Genomic DNA, 22,913 nt, shown 5'->3' on the forward strand with positions numbered 1-22,913 from the left:
CTCAAGGGTTCTGGACTAAACCCTAGCCACCAGGGTTTCCCCCTTCTCTCTCTTCATCATACACGCTTGAAATGGCAAAGATTTAGAGTGGACAGGCTTTGCCAGTCCTTGCAAGGCCGAGATGGGCAAAGCAATTAATGCTTCGTCCCAAATTTGCCATAATCCCACCAAAGGCAACTCAAACACATTAAAACCCCATACTCTCTCTTACTTTTTTGATTTTTCACGGTCAACAGAGTACAAACTTCTTAATGAGATTTGTCTCAACCCTTTTCAACTCTCAATCCTCATTGGTTCATGAAGAACCCAATTGATTGACCGACTTCGAGTCGAATCTGCCCCTTAATATGTTAATATGCTTGAATCTTGGTCCTTGAATGAGATGTGAGGAAGCAATTCTCAGAATTGTACTTTGTCCCACATCGAATCGAGACTAGGGTTTCTCATTTTTTGGGGTTTTATAAATAGAACCCCTAATTCACATTGTTGAACAAACTTGAGCATACTGAAATATCAATATACTCATAAAAAATCGAATTACCTAGGGTTTCTTTATTTTGATACCTTTACTTATTTGGTTTAGTTATTTTTAAAGTTTTAGTTGTTCTTATTTGTGTGTGGCTGGGTGTAGTGGAGTAAGGAGGTTGTTCCAAATCCATTCTTGACTAGGCTGCGCCAAAAAGAGGTAAACCTCCTTCCTTTTAGTTATTTTATTTTATGTTTGATTTTATTTGTTGTTCTGCTATGTGTTAGTTTGTTAGTTAATATTAGTAGTGCAAGCATGATTAGGGTGCATTTAGGCATTGTTTAGTAATTAAGTGAAGTTAGTATGCTTATTCATGTGTTGTTTAGTTAAAGCTATTGTTAAATGCCTATCTAGATAAGTATATCTATTGGCAGTGGCTTAAATATGGTGAATAAGTATTTAGTTGCCTTTATTAGTTAATCCCCTGATTGATAGTTGCTTAAGCATGCTTAAATGTGCATCAATTGTTATTTTTGATTACTTAAGCCATGTTTAAGTATGATTAAGTATAGTGGGTGCTTTTTCTAATTGAAATTTTGATTATTAATAACCTAGCATGTTAGTAAGTGTTCACTAGTTGTTTTAGTCAATCAGTAGTGAATTATTGTATTTTGAGGTTCAATTTGCTGATCTGATACAAATGTTAACTTAGTTTAATAACAATATGTGTCTCATTTGTTGACTCAGTCATGTTGTTAATAGCATTTTGGATAGTTTAGTTGGATGTACTGTTTTGTTATGTCAAAAGGGTAACTAAATCAACTATGTGGATTATTTGGTCTGCTATTTTGGTATTTGGAAATGTTAAGTGAGGCTCAATGTAATCTGTACCTTCAATATGAGCTTAATACTATCTGATTAAGTGAAATAAGCCTACTCCTATGTTTCATTTAGCTTTAACCTTGATGCTGGCCTATGTTCGCATTGTCTGAACTCACCTTAGTATAAGTCTACACATGCTTATGGCTTAGTTGTCTGAATGGTATGATTAATAATCTATAATTGACACATAGTATCCCATGACCTGAAACAAGAATAATTATGTCCCCTATACTAATTCACAGGCTAAAAATTGTAGGTTTGGTGTTAACATGAGTCACTTGGTTCATTCAGTCCTCAACATGATAAGGTAATGGTTTAGGTGGTGCCTGATTAAGTCTGAATGAGATAAAAATAGGAATATGAATTTAGTTTTAGTCATTGAAAAGAAATATTAACTTTGAGTTGGTAAGGTCCTATCACTTTGCTTAAAAAACAGGTCACATGAGAGCATATTTTGGTCCCTGTTTTATTGTCTATTGAATTGTTGTCTCGGTATCCTGCATCCTGCACATTGCCTTCATTTTAAGTGGAGTACTTAAATTCTATGTTGTGTAATGAAGATTCTCTGCATGTTAACTAGCATACTTAATATATGTTAACTTTTTTAAAGCTCTGTGTTGCTTGCCTAAGGCCAAATGTCTGTTTGTATTCTTTACATCTGATATTCTTTTCCTTTTCTTTGAATACTATTATGTTTTCTTAACTGCCCCATATGAAACTTGCAATGCATTACCACCCTTTTAAATTTAGGCCTGAACCCAGAATTGTTAATGGTTTGTTTGACTATGGTTCCTTCATCTAAAAACCCTCCTCTTTGCTGTGATTTTTTATGACTGTTAAAACTGCAAGCAAAGAATAGATCACCTAATGTATATATCTATTTGTTAAAAGAGCTTGGGAACCTTGTCTTGCCTTTCTGTCTGTTCACATCTAGTTGACCTTAGCTGATGTTTTATGCTCATGACTAGACACCTAGACCAAACTGCATCTCTTTCCTTGTAATCTTGATGATAGTTGTCTGAACAAATGTATTTAACATGAATTGAATCAAGGGATTACATGACGTACACTTGAGTAATAAGATAATAATGTGACTTGAACAAGAGGCTATCACTTAGGGTGTGATGAACCATAGGTCTGACTTACCTAGGGCCAGGAAGAAATGGGATAGGGCTTGGAGTTTCTAGTCAAATTCAGCCTCTTAATTCTAGGCTGATTAGGTTCCCTTATGTGAAAGTCACATACTATGGGACCCTCTAGGGTTAAGACAAGTAAGATCATGTGTAGAATCCATGCTAAGACACTTTTGAAGTTCATAAGATGGCATAAAACTGTTTCATTTTAAAATGGCACATCGCTGCACTTGTTGGTCTTCTGAATCCTGTGTGCTATGCATGTCATGTCTATTACACCTTTTCTCTTTCTTCTGTTGGAATCTGTCTTTGTGCCTTTTGAAGTTTTAAAATTACCAAGTAGAATTACACTGTCCCCCTCTAAATTTTAAGTGTTGATTGCTGCTGGTTTAAGTGGTGGAATATAAGGGGTATGCTCAAATATACAGAGTATATACATCCTCTAGGGACTTGTATATTTATTATAAATGTGGTGTATCACTCCTATGGGTTCAGAATTGCTGTTTTTTGCTTTGTAATATAATGATTTGGGCCTGGTCCTTGTTTGCTTATTCTCTCTGTTAGGGGCTGCACTCTATATTACGGTTAGCCTCTAATTAGGCCATGGTTTTTCCTGTTACTTTGCTTCACATTTGGGCTTGTCTGTTTTTCTGCTCCCTCTTCTTTATGCTTATAACTTGGGCGGAATATCTCTTTGTGTGTGGTCACTGCGTCAATAAATATATATGTATTTGTTTTTCTTGCATGTTTGTATAAGTAATTAGTATATGTGTATAATTAGTTTATGCTAAATAAGTATTTGAGTTCAAGATACCCTCTAACCTTAAAGAAAAATTAACTCATATAACAACCCATAACTAACGTAAACTTAAAATAAACCTACTTAATTTTCTTTACCCGCTTTAGACGTTCGGGGATATTCCTTTTCTTTTTTTAGACGAATAATATAGTACTTATGGGACCATTAATATATATATAACGACCTGCTAGGTCGTTATGGAGGGTGACTTAAAAAACTAGACCTCCGTTGGGAATTCCGAGGCCGGGGTGAGTCCTTAGCGTGTTTTTATATATCTTTTCATATTTTGTTTGCGTCTATAGGGCCTTGGGTTAGTGTTGGGACTTTTGGGTGAAAACTGGTGCAAAAACCCGAGCTAATGGTCAAAATGGACCGCTGCAGCGGGTGAGGGACTGCTGTAGCGAGTCCGTCGTAGCGAGTCTAGGTTCGCCACCGCAAGGAGCGGGGATTAAATGAGGTCCGCCATAGCGGGACGGTTCCCCCTATAGCGAGACCGCTGCAGTAGTCGACGGGAGGTAGAATCTGTGTTTTATATTCTTCATTCCGAGCCCATTCCCCACACAACACCAAAACAGTTTCCAAGAACTGCTGCTAGGGCTAAAGTAATCTCGAAAAGTAAGTCTCAACCCTTTACCTTGTTAATTCCATCATCATGTTAGATTCCATGATAAGTTAAAGGTCCGTTAATGGCGAATGAAAGGGCTAAAATCCTAGAACTTAAGAAACCCTTGATTAATGAATGGGTTGTTGATTTTATTGCTATTTAATCACCTAGGAGTATAGATTATCACTTCCTAGGATGAGAACTTGTCTATTAATGGTGGAACTTGTTGATTGAGACTTAGGGTTGCATAAAGATGATAACTTTGGCATAACAACTGCTTGTAAAAGGATCAAATTGATTAGAAAACCCATGAATGGATAGAATATGATTATTGGGGTTGATATTATAATGAATTCACGCTCAGTGATAGTTCACCCATTTAAAAAGGGTAGAAGTAGTTGGGTTCTTTTCCCCAAGTTGTTATATTGATTGAATAGATGATTTGATTACTCATGTAGCGCTATATTTCTAGACTTTGAATGTTCGGAAGCTTTGCGAAAGGGAAAAGCTATCGTGGAGTGATTGCATTGTCCCAGTTCTGCTTTGAGATAGGTTACGGTCTACTTGAGTTAAACTTTGATTAGTTGATTGTATGTGTTATGAAATTGATAGGAGAAGCATGATTAGGGCTTCAGACATAAAGTGTGGTTGGAAATTCCTACAGTTGATATTGATTGATTAATTATGTGATGACTATTATGAAATGATAAAGAAGGAGTTCATAAATACTCTTCTTGTTGACTTGTAGTAATCCCTTACTCATGTTATTAATGAATTGATTCTTGAGTCTTGATATGACTTGTGACATGGTCGCTTGTGTTCCTTGATATTGATTTATTGATTGTTCCCGTTCCTTATTGATTGTGGAACAGAAATACATTGTGATGACAAAGACATTATAAATATGAAAAAGGCACATTTGACAAGGGGTGAGGATGTGGCCTAATTATGGGCTCGTGATCCGAGGTCAGTTTCGGAGCGAGTCATACATGGACACCATGGGTCTCCTGCAGGTCATGGCTAATGGGTCAAACACTACCATTTAGCATGTGTGTACGGATATGTGACAGAGTTGAGATAACTTTTGATTTACGGTTGTGTTTGGTGATGATATGGGTCTAGTTACTCTTATTGAATTCTAATTGTATGGACTTATCTTATCCCTGTGTTGGATGATTCTTGTTGATGGTTTCGTGTGGTTATGTGCTGTTGTGCCTATCTGTCTATTTTATTGATTTTATGATTGTATGAATGATACTAATCTTAGTCGGCCTATGATATCTATCGGTACATAGTTTTTGTACTGCTACTACTTTGCTGCATTCCTTTGAGTGCAAATTGTGATCCAGAGACATCTATGAGACCTCATATTTAGCGTGAGGCCAATTTTCGACAGATTCGAGGGTGAGCTCCTATCCATGTCAGGCCGCCTGAAGATCTTTCTTATTTTAGATATCTATTTCATTTAAGACATTTATGTTGTTTTAGACAGTTATTCATTCTTTAGACAGTTATGTTTAAGAGTCCTTGTACGATGACTTTCGAATTTTGGGGTTGTAATAGTTAGACTTCTGCAGATTTTATTTACTTATGGCATGACTAGACAATTGGAGATTTTTATGTTTGTTATATCCTTGAATGTTTTAAAATATGCTATTTAATTTGGTAATCGTTTGGATGGTTGGTTAAGTAGATAGTTTGCTACTAGGAGATTTGTGTGGGTGCCACTGACGGCTGTTTGGGTCGTGACAAAGTTTGTATTAGAGCTTTAGGTTTGTCGATCTTGTTGTACATGGACATGTCTAGTAGAGTCTTACGGATCCTTACGGAGATGTCTGTACTTATCTTCGAGAGGCTATGAGACACTAGGAAAATTTAAAAAATTTCCTTTTTTCATGCTACTTGATTCCAATTGGCATCTGGATAATTCAAATTGGTATCTGACTTTTCTTTCTATTCTCGTATAGATGGTGAGGACTCGTGCGGCAACAGCAAATGAGGTACCCGCGCTGGCCACTGGAGTCGCAGCTTGCGGTGGAGGACAGGCTGCTGGGGCCGCAGCTTGTGGAGGAGGCCAGGCCAGAGGTCATGGTCGTGGTAGAGGCCGGGGAGAAACAGCACCAGCTAGGGGCCGGGCTCCTGTGGCTGGTCAGCATAGCTGTGAGTCACCTGAGCCTCAGGTAGTTCCAGATGAGGCAGCAGAGTTTGAAGCAACACCAGTGCAGCCAGATATTAAGCTCCTCCAGTGTTGTCAGATGTGGTGGTCCGAGTATTGAACCTGCTAAATGGTTTGACACTGGCAGAGGTGTTACCAGTTGTTCCAGGTGCTCAGAGTGCCAGAGTGGGTGATTGGCTCCTAGCAGAGTTCGTGCTCCGGGGTTATAGCATGCTGCAGCTGTGGCTCCTCGTTTGGATGAGGCTCTGAGAGTGGAGGTATTTCCTAAACCAGTGGGAGGTTCGGTGTTGACCGGGGATGAGCATGATTTTGTTTAGAGGTTCACTAAGATGAAGCCTCCAGAGTTCTTCAGCACTGAGGTTGAGGATGCATACAAGTTCATTATGGACTGTCATGAGAGGCTCCATAAGATGGGGCAATGGAGAAGTATGGTGTGGAGTTTGTGACCTTCCAGCTCTTGGGTGATGCCAAGTTATGGTGGAGGGCTTTTGTAGAGTACAGGCCAGCGGGGTCACCTCCGTTAACATAGACTCAGTTTTATCAGGTGTTCTTAGACAAGTATGTTCCTCGTACTTTGAGGGACCGCAGGTGTGATGAGTTCAGCAATATTGACTAGGGTAATTTGTCTGTGGCTTCTTATGAGGCTCGTTTCCATTCGTTGTCTCGCTATGCCCTCCAGCTTGTACCTACTGAGGAGGATAGGGTTAGGAGATTTGTGAAAGGGTTGAGTGTTGACACCTAATTTTCACCTCATAAATTGCGTATTTTAATTTTCAAATTTCCCGAGTCCAAGACGGAGTAAGGATGCCCTTAAAAAATTAAAAATTTAAAAACCCCGAGAAAATTGCAAAACTTGACGTCTAATTATTGTTTTCATAAAAATTAACAATTACAAGAAATTATAAGTTATTTACTTTCACAAACGTGATTTGAAAAGAAGATACATATCTCGCTTCGTCTAACTCAGAAAAATTATTAATTAAAAATGACGTATGAATATTGGGCTTGTATTTTTAAATATTGCTCGGAAGTATATCAATATTGAGCTCGTTTTGAAGCTCGTATTTTAAAACGACGTATTATAATTTTTATTTCGTCAAAATATTATTTTACGAGGGCTGTATTAGACTAATTAACCTAAAACAATATAGAAACTATGCTACATTTTTATAGAAAATAAGAAGGGGATTTTATCCATTTGTACCTTTGTTGGTACTATTTGGATAAGGTCTTTTTTTTGGGTGTGGGGGAATACGGCCAAGTGGCCTATTTTTTTTTCATAGATTTCTAAACGTTTAGTTGGATGATCTTGAAAATTTGGATAAGCATTTTTTGGGGGGAAAAGTACGGCCTAGTGGCCTATTTTGTCTATAGAATTCTAAATGCTTAGTTAGATGATCTTGAAAATTTGGATAAGGATTTTGGGGGGAAAAGTACGGCCAAGTGGCCTATTTTTGTCCATAGAACTCTAATTGCTTAGTTGGATGATTTTTGAAAATTTGAATAAGGATTTTTGAGGGAAAAGCTATGGCCAAATGACTTATTTTTGTCTATGGAATTCTAAATTGGCTTGCCTACAAATAGAAGGGATGGACATTAAGAAAGGGAATTTTTTTTTTTTTGGGGACATTCTTATTTTTGGGAGGTCATGAGAGGGAAAAAAAAAGGGGAATCTTCTTTTTCTATTTTTAGGAAAAAGAAAGAAAAAAAAAAAGAGAAAAAAATGAAAAAAAAGAAAAAAGAGAAAAACGAAAAAAAGCATTCAAATTTGGCATCCTAAAAGCTAAAGTTTGATTTATATATTCAAAGCTTAGCAACAAAAGAGAGAAATATAAGATATACATATAGAAAAAGAGGGAAAAAAATTCAAAAGAAAAAGGGGTTTAAAGATTTGTGAAGTGTTTGGTGCTTGAAGTAGATTGAATCAATCCTCATTTTGATCTTTAGGTTGCCCCATCAAAAGGTAACCTCTCATTCTATCCTTTATTTCATTTCTAATTATGATTATATATTTGTTATGATACTTGTGTTAGATAAAAATAATTCTTTGCTAGCTTAGTCTATGCTTGATGATTAAGTGGATATTATGTGAATTTGATACCATTTGAAAAAATGAAAATAAATTACAAGTTTGATTTAGACAATGTTAAGTGATTTTAGGTTTTTTAAATTGATAAAAAATAAGAAAAAATTCCATCCTTTATTTCATTTTAAGTTATGATTATATATTGTTTATGATGCTTGTGTAGTTGAAAAGGATTAGGTGCTAGCCTAACTTTGTTTACATGATTAAGTGAGTATCCTATGGATTTATTACTATTTGAAAAAATGAAAATAAATTAGAAGTTTGATTTAGATAATGTTAAGTGATTTTAGGTTAGTTAAATCGATAAAAAATAAGAAAAAGAGATTCCATCCCTTATTTCATTTTAAGTTATGATTATATGTTATTTATGATGCTTGTGTAGTTAAGAAGGACTATATGCTAGCCTAACTTTGTTTACATGATTAAGTGAGTATCCTATGAATTTATTACTATTTTTGACAATGTTAAGTGATTTTAGATTAATTAAAATTGATAAAAATAAGAAAAATAGTAGCTTAAGTTAGAATTTTGACATTGTGTTGATAGGTTTAGTGTGATTTATTTATTCTTGTTAAAAAAAAAAAACTTTAGTTCTTGTGAGTTTGTTACTAATTCATAGCAACTATTGGGCCTTTTGCACAAATTGTCCTTTTATTTATAAGTATGATAATTATGAACTTGGTTTAAAAGTATTGTAATTCATCTTTTTGGCTTTGTAAATTAAATAATTGACCTCGGCCTATTACTAATGTTTTGTACACCTATCTTTTGTGGCCTCCCTAATTTGTTGGTGGATCTTTCGAGGCCCACTAACATTTCTAGATCGAGTCAACCCCTATCATGGAAGGATACAAGCGTTGGGCATAATTTGGAGCGAAAATATTTATTTATGCATTTTTCTATTGGGTTGGTCGGCCCAATTCCCTACTCTCTTTAAATTATTTGCTTGATTATATATATGTATGCTTGTATATAAATTGGAAGCCTGAATGAGATTATCACGCCTAAGAGTTGCTAAAAATTTATTTTCAAAATTTTAAAAAAAAACCGTTTAGGAAAATTTAGGATTGCGGATGATTTTGAGGATTTTGGATACCTTTGATATGATTTTGAACTTATAGGCAAACTTTAGGACTACTATGATTGGTTTGAAACTTGAGTTGGAAAATATGTTTTGTAAACTTGGATTATCATTTGGGTGAACTGTTTTGACTATTAAAAAGGCTAATGGGTTAACTTTGAGACTTTTGGTAAAGATTAAAATCAAGAATTGGATAAAAATTCTAAAAATATGGCTAACCTATGGAGTATATTAATATGCCTATAAAAACCATTTTCAAAAACTATTTTCTATACTTAAAAATATTTTTCTAAAAAACTTTTTTCTAAACTCGGGTGGGCTTACGTAGTGTTCTACCTAGGTTAATGCCTTCAGGTTTTAACCTAGGTGTTCTAGTCCGAAATTCAAAAATGCCCAATTTTGGGCAAAACTCTACCATTTTTCGTTTCTTGAAAAGGAGTGTTTTTGGCATGAATGACTAATGTGTATTTGCGAAAATATGAAACAAAAACTGTTTTTATCACAAGCAAGTTATATCTATAAAGGTATACTATTAGAACCCGGAGGTCAACCGTATTTTACGGATCCTTAATACCGGGGTGCCTAACACCTTCCCCGGGGGATCACCAGAACCCTTACTCGAACTTCGGTTAGATTAGGATTCTTTTAAAATTTAACCGTTTTGAATGAACTCTTTTCGAACTGATTTTCCTAAAAACTAGGTGGTGACTCTAAAATAAAATCCATTTAGAGCACCATCCACGTAGAAGTATATTTTTTTCTTTTTCCGGTACGATTAATAACCGTACTTCCCCAAGACACTTTCCTTTTTAAATGAGTCAAGTACAAATACGGATCGGAAAAAAATAATATCGAACCACTACATTGAACACTGCCCTTCAGTTGTCGACTCTTCAGATTGCGGCAATAGGTGCTTCTTTTCAGGAAGTAGTAGATCATGCTTGGACCGTCGACGGTGTGAGGCAGGACGGTTATAATAAGTAAGCAGAGAAGAAGGCCCGAAAGGGTGGTATTTCAGTGGCTCTTTCTCTAAAGGCCAAGGTTTCCAGGTCTCTTTGGGACGCCCTGTTCGGTCAGCCATGCAGGCTATAGTTGCGGGCCCATCAGGGGCTAATCAGCACTATTCCAGTCAGTCAGAGGGTTTGCAGACCAGAGCTCCAGATTATGGTGGTTACTCGGCTTTGTCTGTTTTTGTTCAGCGTCCGACACTAGACCGCGGATGCTTCGAGTGCAGTGATACGGGGCATTTCAAGAGAAATTGTCCCAGACTTAGGCAAGTGGCTAGGGTACTCAGTTTCAGGCCCCCAAAGCCCCATCATCAAGTAGAGGGGGAGGATCTTATGGGGATAATCGCGCTCAGTCTAGGTGTGGAGGTCACGTCAGGTTAGTAGAAGTGCAACTGACTAACGAGGCGAGTTTCGATCGGTAGGGGTGGACATCGGCCCCGACGAGAAAGGAACGAAGAGGTTGATTGCAATGGTTTGCAAGCTACTGGCGGACGGGTTCGTTGTTATGCCTTTCCTGGTAAGACAAAGGCTGAGGGCTCAGATGCCGTTATTACAGGTAACATCTCGATCAATCACTTGGGATGGCTCCAGTATTGTTTGTGACATTCGGTTCCACATTTTTCTTTTGTGTCTACATATTTCTCTATGGGTCTTGATATGGTCTTAGGATTTACTTGATGCCCCTATACATGTATCTACTCCAGTTGGAGATTCTGTGGTTGTAAATAGAGTTTTTCGTTCTTTTACTATCACACTTATGAGGTATGGTACTTGGGTTGACTTAGTGATTTTAGACAAGGTAGATTTTGATGGCATCCTGGGTATGAGTTGGCTAGCTCTTTATCACGCAACTCGGATCATATGCCAAGACACGCTCACCTTAGCTATGCTCGGGTGCACACACCCCGAGTGGAAGGGTAACCTTAGTCCCTCCCCGAAGAAAATCATTTCCTTTATCCGTGCGAAAAAATTAGTGGATAGGGGGTGTTTGGCTTATTTGGCACATATCTGTGATACCAGTGTTGACGGTCCATCTCTTGAGTCAGCTCCTGTGGTACGTGAGTTTGTGGAGGTGTTTCGCGCAGACTTGCCGGGCATGCCACCAGACCGTGGCATTGATTTCTGCATTGACTTAGAGCCAGGGACCCGCCCTATTTCCATCCCGCTATATCGAATGGCACCAACAGAGTTGAGGGAATTAAAAGAACAACTTCAGGATCTTTTTAGCAAGGGTTTCATCCATCCGAGTGTCTCCGTGGGGCGCTCCTATTCTATTTGTGAAAAATAAAGATGGGATTATGCGGATGTGCATTAATAATCGCCAGTTAAAAAAAGTCACCATTCGAAATAAATATCCCATGCCTCATATTGATGACTTGTTTGACCATCTTTAGGGGGCTTCTGTGTTTTCGCAAATTGACTTGAGATCCGGATATCATCAGTTGAAAATTGGGGCGGAGGTTATTCCTAAGACAGCCTTCCGGACCAGGTATGGGCATTATGAGTTTACGTTATGTCTTTTAGGCTTACTAATGCCCCAGCTGCTTTTATGGATTTGATGAATGGCATTTTTAAGCCATACTTGGATTCTTTTGTGATCGTGTTTATTGATGACATCCTGGTTTATTCGAAGAGTAAGGAAGATCATGAAAAACTCTTGAGAGTTGTCCTCGGGATGCTGAGAGACAAGGAGTTATATGCCAGGTTCTCTAAGTGTGAGTATTGGCTTGCAGCTGTGTCCTTCTTGGGGCATGTGGTTTTGAAGGAAGAGATGGTGGATCCGAAGAAAATTGAGGCAGTGAGGGATTGGGCCAGGCCCACTTCCGTGACAGAGATCCATTGTTTCATAGGTTTGGCTAGTTACTACCGTCGGTTTGTGAAGGGGTTTACCTCTATTGCTTCGTATTGATCCGTCTGACTCAGAAAGAGGTACCTTTTCAGTGGTTCGACGATTGTGAGGAGAGCTTCAAAAAGCCCAAAACTTTATTGACTACAACTCCTATTTATCTTTGCCCGTGGAGGGCAAGGACTTTGTGATTTATTGTGATGCTTCTCGTTCTGGCTAGGGTGCTGTTTTGATGCAGGAGAAAAAGGTGATTGCTGTTGACACCTAATTTTCACCTTATAAAATGCATATTTTAATTTTCCAATTTTCCAAGTCCAAGACGGAGTAAGGATGCCCTTAAAAAATTAAATTAATTAATTAAAAATTTTAAATCCCGAGAAAATTGTAAATTTGACATTTAATTATTATTTTTCATAAAAATTAACAATTAAAAGAAATTACGAGTTATTTACTTTACAAACGTGATTTGAAAAGAAGATGCCTATCCCGCTCCGTCTAACTCAGGAAAATTGTTAATTAAGAAGATGTATGAATTACGGCTTATTTTGACCGCGTTTTTTCACATTTTTGAATAATGCCCAGAACTATATCAATATTAGGCTCATTTGAAACTAATTTTTTAAATTTGCGAATTTTAAAATTTTAATTAGCCTAGATAATTACTTTTACTTAGTAATACGCGTATTTATAATATATAGTTTTAATTGATTTAAATTAGGAAAGGGGGGCCTCATATGCTATTTTAAAAAATAGGGGGTGAAAGCTTTTAAAAAAATAGGGGAATATGAAGTTTGTTAAAACAAACTTCACACCCCCCATCTTTCATTTGGTTACCCAACCCCCTTCTTGTTTGTCTGAGGCGATTTGGGTTGCTTCATTAGGGTTTCGCTACTGTGATATTTTCATGGTGATTTGCGGCCATTTTCGGCCAAATTCTTGAGGGCTTTTTTGCCCAATCACGAATACTCGTGATCTCCAGGTTTAATTTCCTTCGAATTTCATTTTTTCACCCCAAATTGAATCGTGTTTAGGATGTTACTCGGGTTCGCTTGTGCTTATGGTTGCCATGGGCAGGGCCTAGAGCCCTTAGCCATCTTGTGCATCATAAGCATTCTATGAGGGAATCTAGAGGAAACTTCCTATATGGTTCATGGTTGAGTACAAAATTTGGGGATTTTATCCTAACTTAGTACCATTGTACTATTTTTTGGCTGAATGTGTGACTCACTGTACTATCCTAGTATTTAGGGATTTATTGGATATTTTGTGTGTAATTTCTAGTACTATCTGTTGGAAATTATCTGATTTTTGTTAAAATTGTTGAATATACGATAAGGTAGTACATTTTTGTTAGATATAATCTGGTCCTTTCTGGATTTTTTTTTTTTTTGGTGAGATGGAAATTAGGGTATTTTGGGGGGAAATTTGTTTGGATGGAAGACATTCCCTTTTTTGTCCCTAAAGCCCTAATTGTTTGCTATAAATAGAAGGCAATTGTTCCATTTTTAAGATCCGGACCTTTTTGGCTAAATATTCTAAGTATTCAGAAAATATAGAATTCTCCTACTACTCCTACACTGAAAAAACCAAAATATACTATATATACACCTAAATACTATAAATAGACCACTACTTTAAGAATACTATAAGATATACGTACTTATACTATTCTAATATACACATATTATACAAAGATTTAAGAATAAAGAGGCTGTTTTAAAAGGTTTTCAAGTGTTGGTGTTTGAAAGTTGATTCAATCCCTCCATTTTGATCTTTTGGTTTCCCCAAATAAAGGTAAATCCTGTTCTAATCCTTATTCTTATTTCCAGTCATGATATGCTTTGTTTAAACCTGTTTACTATTTGAAATGCCATGAATGCTTAGTCTAGTACTCAATATTGTTATTTCTGTGCTTTTTATTTTTTTTATTTTTTATTATTTGAAGTTATAAAATGAGCTAAGTGCTAGATTATGTTATGCCAAATAAATGTTATAACTTATAGGAAGAAATAACTGAATATGGGGGGGGGGGGGTCTAAGGTTTCTTAAGTTTGTTTTGAAGGTAGTTGGTTAGATGGTTAGGGCAAGAAGTTTAGTTGGCCATAATCTATATTTAAAACTGTAATCTCATGTTTTTTTTAGCTTTGTGTTTTGAAACTGTGGTGGTTTTAGAGACTGTTTTGATGGGATAGGAATACTTAGCTATTGAATTTGAGTAAGATATAGTTGTTCTGAAATCTGGGAATTACTCCTATGGTTTATTTCAGTTTTTAGATTCTATTTTTGCCCCATGTAGTTGAACATGATTCTGTTAGTAGCTTAAGTTTGTTTTAAAGTAGTTGGTCTATTTGATATGTTGAAAATGGTTTTAAGTTAGCAAGTGTTTTCCCTTAAACTGGTTCACAGAGTTTATCTGTAGTCTGGAATAAGGTTTCACGAAGGTTGAATATCTTGAGTTTGCTTTTTTTTTTTTTTGGTTGGATGATCATATCTTGTTACTCCCTTTACTGTCTAAATTACTAAAATATGATATATATAACTAGGCTAAGTTTTCAATAACTTGATTTTGTGATTAATACATTTCCAGTTTCTCGTGAAAAAATGACTTCAAAGGTTTTAAGTCACTACTAGTATGTAGTTTGTAAACCTAAATCTCTGAAAATCTGTTTATGTGTTCATTTTGATTTAGAACTGAAAACTGAATGGCCTTTATGACTTATTAGCCTATCCAAGTAGTTTAATAAGTTTGAAAACTGATTTGAAATGAAGCTTGTGGGATTTTGAAATCATGAAGTTGTTTATGTGAGGTCAGTTAATGAATTGGAACCTATTTCTGTGTCAAATCTACTTCTATGTGATTTTTGCTAAATGTTTTAATACAGCTTAGAATAAGCTATTGAATTTGAAATATTGAATTACTATTCCCTCCTATTTGTCCCTACTTGAAGCTGCTTAGAACCTACAAAACTATCTCACTTAGTTAACTTTAGATGGTATCTTGTGAGTTTTGGAATAGCCTGAGTCTAAAAAAATGCATTTTTGAAACCTCAAAGGTCTGTACACTGCTTGGATGATTTTTGACACTAGTCTAAGTTTGGACCTTAGGAGTAACCTTGCTTATTTTCATCCCTGAATCTCTTACAATCAACTGAACTTGATTGAGAACCTAGTCAAATATGTGGGGGCTATTTTAGTCTAAGTAGATCATATCCTATTTGAATAATAATTTGGCATAAAACCTGCTTTTTATACTATGTCTGAATACTAGTTCTTGTGGCTTGTTTTGGATTTAAGACTGTTTGGTTGTCTGCTTGGTCTTAGATTGAATTTGGAAATGTTGATGTATCTCTTATTTCTCATCACCCCTGAATCTTTGTGAAAACTGTGTATCAACTTCCTAAAGTTGAAACTTTGAAAAGCTTTATTTGACTAAGTGTTGTTTTTTACTTTAGTCCATATTAATCCCTAATAAGGTGCAAGGACTTAGCTCTGGGACTTGTTTTTAGTAGCTAAAACTATTTGGCATGACACTTAGCTTCAAAAGAACTTAAGACTTTAAAAAGGAATTTTGTGAAAATCCTGTTTGTCTTGCTTGCTGAGTTACTCTGACTTGAAGTTTGAATATTATTCATGTTTGGTTTGCTCTAGGTTCTTACTTAACTTGGATTCTTAAATACTAATTTGAAAAGTTATAGTATAGGAAGATATATTGGACCTAGGATCTGCTTGGAATTGGCTTTAAATCTTGAGAATGGAGTTGGCTCACTTGCTTACCCTTCTACTTCTAACCCCTATAAGTTATTCTAGTTTGACAAATTGAAGTGTGAATCCTATCTATAATTGAAAATATGGTTGAGGATGTATTAGTGAAGATGCTGCTAGCCTGTTTTGATTTTTTTGGATGATGTTCTGATCATTTAACACTATTAATTTAAAACGAAGAAGAACTGGAAGTAACTATGATTAGGAGTTAAGTGCTATATTTGTTCATCTGCTACCTTGCCTTTTTTTTTCACCTTCCAAAGTGATTTTAAGGCTTATTTTCATGCCCTATATGTGACAAACTTCTACTGAAAAATCCTCAAGAATTCTGTTTAACCTGGGATATTGATGAGTTAAGAAAAGATAAGAAATGAAGTGGTAAGTTCAATAATTATAAGTTTCTTATGCATTTGTCCTTTTTCCCTTTCCCATTACTTGGTGATTCTGCTTATATATTCCTGTTTCCTAGAAGCCATTTAAGACCTAGGATGATTGTCATGAGACTTACACCCCCCCCCCCCCCCCCCCCCCCCCCCCCCCCGTTACACCTCAGAATTTTTTGATTTGTTGCCTTGTAGATAGGCTAATGTGAGCTTAGGGCGACTATGGAATTCTTATGAGACTAAGGGAAATATTAGATAGCTTAAAGTGCATACCATAAAACTTTGAATTTGTACGAATATGTGAAATTTAGTTTGTTAAAGGAAGTGAAATGTAAGTTGCGTTCGGAAAGGCTTTCGCTATAATCAAACTAATATTTTTTTGGTGATGTCTTGAGAGGCTGCTATAGAGCCTATTGTATGGTTAATGAAGTATTGTGTAAGTGCCAAGAAGGTTCCATAAGGATTGGAAGTCAAACGAATCAATGAGAGAAAGTTTCGTACAACTGGAGTTATACGACCACTTATACGATCCGTATAGCTTTATACGGTCCGTATAAGGGGGGTCCGTATAACTCGACCTTTACAGAAAGGGACTTTTCCATGGTGGTGTTGTACGGTCCACTTATACGGACCGTATAATATTATACGGACCGTCTAATATTATATGGACCGTATAAGTCCATCGGGCTAATTTTTCTATTTTTGTATAAATAGAGGGCTCTTGTTCTTTATTTCATTTTTCATTTTCCACTAGTCTTAAGAGCTCTAAACCCTTATCCAAGCTTATTCCACCCCAATCCAAGAGAAAACAAAGATCAAGAGGGCAAGAACCAAAGTGTTCATGTGTTAGAAGGCTTCCTAGGGCTAGTAGACTACAAGAGATTCTTGGATATTGAGGCTAGGGTTTTCACCTAAGTTGATAGTTGCTCCAAAGCTCATTCCCATGAGATAAAAGGTTAGTTTTCATGCTTATTTCATGTTATCATGAATGCTTGGTTGTTGAAGAACTTGGGTAGAAGAAGAAAGTAGAAAATGAGGGTTTAGTGTAACTTTATGATGTTTTTGAGTAATAAGCTAACTTGAGTCATGATTCTTAGTATAATGTGGATATAATCTTGTTATGGAAGGTAGTAATAGTGATAAGGAAGCATTGTACGAAATTGTGCTAAAATGGGTGTGAGGTTGTTGGTATAAGTTGAACATGAGGATTAATTTTGAAGGCTTAATGGAATGTGATTACTTGATTATGATATTGTGGGTGTATTATGGATGTTTGGGAGTTGTTTTGTAATATGGTGGAAGTTGACGAAATAGGAGAAATCTTTATAATTTTCATTAGATTATGAATTATTCTAATTTGAATTTAAGACTGTCATTAAGGCTTAACCATGGTATGAATCCTTCTAAATGTAGATTTTTCAAGCTTCGACGGTGAACGTTAATTAGTTAAGAGGAAAAAGAGGTATGTAAGGCTAATCCTTCTTTCATTAAGGCATGGTTCCTTGGCTATATGTCCTTTTGAGTTCCATAATGTCCTCCAAATGATTCTATCTCTAAAATTACTAAAGCTCATGATCCTCGATATTTTCACGATTCTATTGCTTTCCTTTATATGATAGTTGATCCTCTAAGGATAGATGTAACGAAAACGATGATGGCAATGACGTTGATGATACTTATGGACTTTTATGTATATGTGTCTAAGTATGTATGACTATTATGTAACACCGAGCTTATATGGCCGGGTATGATACCTATCGCGCGCGCACCTCTGCAGTTGGGTATGGATAACACTGAGCCTTAGTAGGGCCAGGTATGTATAACCGCCGAGCCTTGTCATGGCCGGGTATGTGAATCACCGAACCTTGTGGTCGGGTACGGTATAAATACAAATACGAATATGTATATGTATGTATATATGTATGAGTAGGCATTGGAAATGGAAGGTCCCTACGAAAGACAAGTAAAAAAATACGATGATGGCCAATAGAGGTACAGTGGCTCTATTACCTCCTGATTCTCCCATCTTATGCTATATCTTATGATATTTCTTGTGTTGTCTCTTATGCTTCTACTATGATGTTGATTATGCTTTACATACTCAGTACATTATTCGTACTGACGTCCTTTTGTTTGTGGACGTTGCGTCATGCCCGCAGGTGGACAGAGAGACAGGCTTGATCCATAGATTTCTTATTTAGGGACTGCATAGAAGAGCTCCATTTCATCCGGAGCTACAGTTTTTGGGTATTATTCTTTTGTGTACATACATATGGGCATGGCGGGGCCCTTTCCCGCCTATATGATGTTTCCTATTCTCTTAGAGGCTCGTAGACAGTTGTGTATGGTTAGATGTCTTGTAGCTTTGTCGGCTCGTATTTTGTATATTATTTTGATAGCCTCGTCGCTTGTATATATGGATATGGGCATTGTTATTGATGATGATATGAATGTGTTATTGCCCAACGAGATTAGCACTATTGATGTATGTAAATTATGAGTAAGCCATGTGGCTCACCTAGATGTGAATGTGAGAGTACGATAAGAGGTGCCCGGGTGGGTTAGCACCGGGTGCCCGTCATGGCCCTCCGGTTGGGTCGTGACACCCTCCTCCTCTTACTTGATTATGCAAATCAGATTGAGTATTTTACTATGGATTTTTTCCTGTTATGACTATATGTGACCTCTACTTGTGCCTTAGATCATTTGAGTAGTCCTAGAAATAAGTCTGAGATTAGGACACCACTTAAGACCTTTGCAAGTGTCCTATATGATCTACTACATGTTGGAATACCCCGTGTCTTACTAGACCATTTATGTAGTCTATCATGTGTTCTTATATTAAGCGTTTTGAACTATTTGTGCATTCTGGGAACTAACTTGTGGCTAAATCATCATTTGAGACCCTCTTTTGTGGCACATTATAATCTAGCATGGCTAAAGATAACTTCTGAAATCTGTTAAGTTCAAAATCGGAAAAATTCAAAGTTTGGAGCTTTGATAAGCCTCAAACTAGCATTGTTTTTGTCATTTTAATTCTACAATAGATTAGTATTGATTGAAAGTGGCAGACCATACCTAGACTAACATATCTATGTATTTGCTCACCTTAAAAGGTAAAATTTAGCTCAACCTGTAGGGAGCTTAGAAATACTTGTTTGAATTTGTTTGGTTTTTCACCCTACATTACTAATTAGCTAGCTATCCCAAAACCAAAGTCAATATAATTTTTTGTGTCCTAGCTACTCTGCACAGTGCTATTCTTGTTTGTACTTCTTGTTATCCTGTCATTTCTATATTGCTTTCACTCTGAATTTGTTGGTAGTTTATTTCTTATTTGGGTGATGTAAAGCCTCAGGGAGTTTGTTTGGTCTTCGCTGGTAGTTAAGTGTTGATATGGGCTTAAAGTGAACTGTTTGGAACCCTTTAAAATTCTTAAACTCATTGTGTGTTGGCATTGGTCTTAAGACCTATTTATGATGTTAAAAGTTAACTAGCAACGTAAGATCTTGGCCTAGCAGTGTACATGTTTATACGATTTGAATCGACTAAGTAAGAGGGGGTATATATCCCTGGATATGGAGGGTATGCCCTTTAAAGGGGTTTTGCTTTTTATATATTACTGGTATACTGATAGCGTATCATGTATATTAGAGTCTTGGCACTTAGTAATTTAAGAAGAAACTAAGTAGTATATCAGTGGTATATTGTGTATACCACAGCTTTGACACTTAAAAGAGAATTCAAGAAGAGAGTGAGTTTGTGTCCACTGCTTGGGCCCGTCATTTGTGATTTGTGTATCTGAGCTGCTATCATTGTTTTGGGCCTTCTTTTGCGATTTTAGGGACAATTTTTTTTTTTTTTTGTTATTACATGGGCTTGGCCCAAATCTGATGTAATTCATTTTTTGGGCATTGTAATAATTATCATTATAGTTTTTAATCTTGTACTTAATTTGTGAGTATATACTAATGTCATGTATGTCCTTTATCTCTCTGTCCAAAACCCGTTGGGGCCCACTAACGTGTCTAGATCGAGTCAACCTAATTTGGAGCAAAAAATGGAGCATACGTTTGGATCCGAGGATTTCCCAAATGCATGATATATTCTTATTGGGCTTGGTCGTCCCAATGCCTTTATCTCTTTATTTATGCATTTAAATTCGGTACTTGCCTATTTATTTATAAATTGGAACCCTTAAGGTTATCCCACATTTAAAGTCGCACAAACTTGATTTTAAAACCACAAAAACTGATTTTGGGAACTTTGATATAGCTTGTAGCTTCAAATGATTTGATTTAGTATAATTGGGACCAAAATTGATCAATTTAGTAAATAATGGGACTGATTTGAATAATTTTTAGACCTGCGGACTGGTATGAATTTATGGATTATGCGGGTTGCTTATGGACTTATGGGCAGATTTGGACCAATATTCAAACTTGAGGGACTAATTTTAATTGGTTAGACTTAGGTTAAAGAAAAATATAATAAAATTTGGCTCAAACTTATGGAAGGTAGAAATAAAAAATGGACTACATATATATACAATATTATATAAACTATATATTCAACCTATTTTTCTAAAACTATTTTCCTATACTTTAACGATTTTTTCAAAACCGTTTTTGGATGGACTTACGTAGGGTCCTACTTAGGCTAAGAACCTTTCGGTATTAGCCTAAGTGTTCTAGTCCAACACCCTAAATGCCCAATTTTGGGCGAAATTTTACCACTTTTGATTCCTGAAAACGTACTATTTTGCATAAATGACTAATATTTGCGGATACATTAAACAAAAAACAATTTTTTTTTATCACAAACCTATATATATATATACATATTATTAGAACCCGTAGGTAAATCACGATTGAGCGGATCCTTAATACCAGGGTGCCTAACACCTTCCCCGGGGGATTACCAGAACCCTTACCCATACTTTGGATAGATTAGGTTTCTTTTAAAATTTAACCATTCTAAATGAACCCTTTTCGAATTGTTTTTTCCTAATTTCCTAAAAATTAGGTGGCGACTCTAAAGAATAAAGTCCATTTAGAGTACCATTAAGTAGAAGTATATTTTTTCTTTTTTCCGGTACGACTGATAACAACACGATATTCTAGGCAAGAGATGGATAGAGTTGCTTATGGATTACGATATTACTATCTTGTATCATCCTGGCAAGGTAAATGTGGTGACAGATGTCTTGAGCAGGAAATCAGCTATTATGGGGAGTTTGGCTCGTTTGATTGCGTCAGAGCATTCATTGGCCAGGGAGGTTCAAACTCTGGCTAACAGCTTCATGAGGCTTGATGTGTCTGGTTCGGATAGAGTATTGGTTTGTATTGAGACGAGAAATTCATTTCTGGAGCAGATTAAGGCCAGACAGTTCGAGGATGTGAGTTTGAGTAAGATTCGCGATAAAGTCCTGCGTGGTGAGGCCAAGAAGCCCGTGATTGATGATGAGGGTGTCTTGAGAATCAAGGGGCGTGTGTGTTCCCCGTGTTGATGATTTGATTAAGACAATTTTAGCGGAGGCTCACAGTTCTAGATATTCTATTTATCCTGGTGCTACCAAGATGTATTGTGACTTGAGGCAGCACTACTGGTGGGCTAGGATGAAGCGTGACATTGTTGAGTTCGTTGCACATTGTTTGAATTGCCAGCAGGTGAAGTACGAGCACTAGAGACCCGGGGGCATACTTTAGAAGATGCCCATTCCATAGTGGAAGTGGGAGAGGATAGCGATGGACTTTGTGGTTGGTCTTCCAAAGACCTTGGGTAAGTTTGATTCGATTTGGGTCATTGTTGATAGATTAACAAAGTCTGCCCATATCATACCTGTTCAGATTACCCATACTGCTCAGAAATTGGCTTAGATTTATATCCGGGAGCTTGTTCGCTTGCATGGGGTTCCTATTTCTATCATATTCGATAGAGGCATGACGTTTACATCCTGGTTCTGGAAGAATTTCCATTTGAAATTGGGTACTAGATTGGACCTTAGTACAACTTTCCACCCTCAAACAGATGGTCAGTCTTAGCGGACTAATCAGGTCCTAGAGAATATGCTCTGAGCCTTTGTGATTGACTTCACTGGCCATTGGGACCAATTCTTACCATTGGTTGAGTTTGCATATAACAATAGTTATCACTCGTGCATTGATATGGCCCCGTTTGAGGCTCTTTATGGGAGAAGATGTAGGTCTCCTATCGGGTGGTTTGATGCCTTCGAGGTAAGGCCATAGGGTACGGGTCTTTTGAGGGAGTCATTAGATAAAGTCACGGTGATTCAAAAAAAGCTCGTGGCCGCTCAGAGTAGACAGAAGGAGTACGCGGATCGAAAGGTCCGACATCTTGAGTTCATGGTTAGGAACAAGTCTTGTTGAATGTCTCACCCAAGAAAAGTGTGATGAGGTTTGGGAAGAGGGTAAGCTTAGTCCCAAATTCATTAGTCCGTTTGAGATTCTCAATCGTGTGGGGGATGTAGCCTATGAGTTGGCTTTGGCCCCAGGTTTGTCAGGTGTCCATGTCTCTGTGTTGAAGAGATATCTCAGTGATGGTTCATTTATCATTCGTTGTTCTTCTGTCTTGTTGGATGAGAATCTGTCGTATGAAGAAGAGCCTATTGCTATTCTAGATAGAGAGGTTAACAAGTTGAGGTCGAAAGAAATAGCATCAGTAAAGG

Source organism: Lycium ferocissimum, chromosome 5 (assembly GCF_029784015.1).
Source record: "Lycium ferocissimum isolate CSIRO_LF1 chromosome 5, AGI_CSIRO_Lferr_CH_V1, whole genome shotgun sequence".
NCBI classification, from domain to species: Eukaryota; Viridiplantae; Streptophyta; class Magnoliopsida; order Solanales; family Solanaceae; genus Lycium; species Lycium ferocissimum.